This window comes from Pinus tabuliformis, chromosome 1_1 (assembly GCF_031772625.1).
Source record: "Pinus tabuliformis cultivar Carrire ecotype Pingquan chromosome 1_1, CPIR1, whole genome shotgun sequence".
Lineage (NCBI taxonomy): Eukaryota > Viridiplantae > Streptophyta > Pinopsida > Pinales > Pinaceae > Pinus > Pinus tabuliformis.
The window spans coordinates 9,276,784-9,280,026 of record NC_142297.1 but is presented as its reverse complement, the minus strand read 5'-3'; the positions used below and the strand labels follow the sequence as shown (position 1 = coordinate 9,280,026).

The 3,243-nt window shown below is 45.8% G+C and overlaps 1 pseudogene; it reads left to right on the top strand.

Moving 5' to 3' along the window:
* The first annotated feature begins 2,223 nt into the window (after positions 1-2,223).
* Positions 2,224-3,009, top strand: LOC149211352 (TLC domain-containing protein At5g14285 pseudogene; annotated as a pseudogene).
* Positions 3,010-3,243: the final 234 nt, after the last annotated feature.

Here is a 3,243-nt window from a genome sequence, read left to right as displayed (position 1 = left end):
CATGCGATGGACTCATTTGGCATCATCGCTCAAGCAACATCTTCAGCCTACAACGAAGAGAAAAGGGTGCAGATCAAGGATACAAGTGCGAGTTGGGAGTGCAGGTCTATGCACCCAAACTTGGGCGAAGGTGCACGGTGAATGCACGAAGTATCGGGTGAAGGCGTTGGGCGCAACAAGGTTGCCTGCCGGTCGAAGTGTAGGGCATGCACGGGTGTGGCGCCCGGGTTGTGAGAAGGAGCGCCCGACGGTGAAACGAAGGCGTGGGCGCCCGATTTCTGCGACGACTTGGCACGGGTTCTTGGGTGACTCAGGTGAGCGCCCGCCCATCGTGCAAGTGTGCACGGTGTGACATTTGGTGAAGCCGATTGTGCGAAGAGGGTGTCTTGGTGACTTGGTGGAGTCACCCGCCCGTCATGCACGAAGAGGCAAGGTTCAGTTGTGAAGTGCGGAAGGCAGCTCGTGTGAGGGCGCGCCCGCCCGCCTTGGGCAAGGAAATCTTGGTTATCGCACAGAGGTGTGACAAGGTTGTAAATTTGGCTAAGTATGAAACTTGGGGTTTCCAAGTATACTTGTAAAGCTTTGTAACTGTTGTAAAAGACTGTATAATATATTATTGGGCAGACTCATTGTTCAGGGAGTTTCCCCTCCCTTTATACTCTACAATTGTATTCTTCATTTATAATTGTTGTTGATAATGAATGTGTATGGGTGTTCATTGGTATAAAGGAACATTAATAATACTTCATTGAGAAACACAAACTAAGTAGGATAAGTGGTTAGGCGTAGTCCACGAACATAAGTATTGGTGAAAAGAAAGTGTTCGGTGGTGCCGCACCTCGCCTAGCATGGTTGAAAGACTACCGCAGGCTTGGGGGCGTGACACTGGGGATCCTAGTTACTGGTTTGGAACGTTTACCAACACCTGCAGGTTTTGGTGTAACAGAAAACCTCCACATGGTATCAGAGCCTGGACCCAGGTTTGATTCCCCCGAGTTGCGTTTGAGGGGGGTGTTGGAAGAATCGCCTTTATGGAATCAGTAATTTCCACCCTGGGTATCCTAGTTACTAGTTTGGAATGTTTACCAACACATGTGGGTTCGATGGGTTTGATTCCCTCGAGTTGCGTTTGAAGGGGGTGTTGGAGGAATCACCTCTCTGGAATCGGTAATTTCCAACCTAGGAATCCTAGTCACTGGTTTGGAACGTTTACCAACACATGCGGGTTTTGATGTAACAGAAAACCTCTTCAGAAAATATAGAATATAAACATTCTCACTTGCCCTATTTCAAAGCCAGAGTAGTCTACCCAGGCAGAGGAATTTCCCAGTTTCCGTCGCCGCCCTGAAAAGCCTCCGGCTCTGACCCCTGGCAATTCCTCCGCCCAGCTTCGCCACCTTCAGCGAGATCCACCCAGCTCCACCACCCTCCGCATTTAATGACGTCTGATGGGAGTTCCTCGCTGTCTTGCCGCCATTCACACCTCAATTCGAATTTGGAAATTAATCGCGGGCTGCATTCGACCCGGCACTCCCTTGTAGCTCACCAGGTCAGCAGAACAAGCGAAACCGGACTCCAGATTTCAGTATCAATGTCAAATCTAACTATATCTGCTCAAGGTTCTACTGCTTCCTCTTCTGCCTCGACTTCTTATACTCTTTGGGATCTCTTTATTAATCATCGCGGTCCCGATGGTAAAATGGCCACCAGATATCTGTATCAACGCCTTACTTCCAATGGATTAAGGAGAGTCTTTTTGGAAAAGGAAGAGATGCAGAAGGCACAAAACATTTCTCGCCAGATAATAGAGGCTATCGGTGGTGCCTCTGTTCACATTACAATCTTTTCACCAAAGTATGCTGAATCTTGGTGGTGCTTGGATGAACTTGTCCTTGTGGCAGAGTCGGGGAAAGCCATTCTTCCAGTATTTTACAAAGTTGACCCTTTTGTGGTCCATCATAATGTCAAAGCTGGAGCGTATGCTGATGCCCTGCGAGACATTGCAAAAAAAACTACACTGACGAATGATCTTAAATGTTACAGCTACCGGTGTCTTTCCAACTCACCAAGCCACACACTTGTATGCCTCTTGAAAGTTGATGAGAGAGAAAAGCGCTTTAAAATTCCAATCCTGGAGCTTGAAATATCTTAAAACCTCCAGGTTTTGCATATCCATTTATGCTGCAATATATTGGAGCTTTGCAATAAGAACCAAATTGGTCATTAACCGAAGATATGGCAGGATTTCAGAGTGCCACAGACATGGGTTTCACTGTGTTACTGCCCTCTCTGGGTCTATTTGCAGCCCTATATGCATTTGGGTACTTCATAATCCTCAAAAACTGGAAGGGCAAGAACAGGTTCGAGGCTGCGAGCTGTGGCATCTCATTCGTTCATGCAACCATCGTTTGCATTCTCTCTGCTCACGACATGCGCAGTAACCCATGGAAGCTTGATGCACCCAACACAGATTTAGAGAACAAAATCATGGAGTTCAGCACTACATATTTCGTTGTGGACTTGCTCCACTATTTTCTTGCCAACCCATCTGATCACCTCTTTATATTTCACCATATTGCAACTTCCTTCTACCTAGTAACTTGCAGGTACTATACAGGCCATGGAGGGCTCTCGACCATCTCTCTGATAGTTGCAGGGGAATCGACAACTTCATTATAGAATGTGTGGACTATCTCTCGTATGGTTAAAACGGAGTCTGCCTTGGCCAACATGATCTATAGTTCTGTTTCTCCATTTTTCACTGTGTATTTTACCGTGGTGAGGTGCATTGTTGGGCCTTGGTTGGCATGGAAGTTGGCCTCCTTCTACTTAGCTGGTAAGGGAGATGTCGTTATTCCTTACTGGATGGCTAGTTCATGGATGGTTACTGTTATTTTGGCTCTTTTCGGGAGCACCATCTAGGTTTACAAGCTCTGGACAGGTTTGATCCGTTTCTATGCAAAGAGAGGGACTTCGAAGGGCAAGCTTGAAGCCCAGAAAGAAGAGTAAGCATAGTAGAGCTTGATCCAATTGTTATAACTGCAATGCTTTTAGTTGAATTAACCAATTTTCCTATATTTCTCTTTGTGTAGGTGTAGTATTTTAACTGTTCAAATTGATAATAATAGTTTGCTTCCAGGCACATTTGTAAAGTATTGTACTTCAGTCAACAAACTCTAGAAACAAAAGCCATGGTGCTATTCAGTAGCAATTTTCAAGATTTTGGTGTTGTGTATTTTTTAA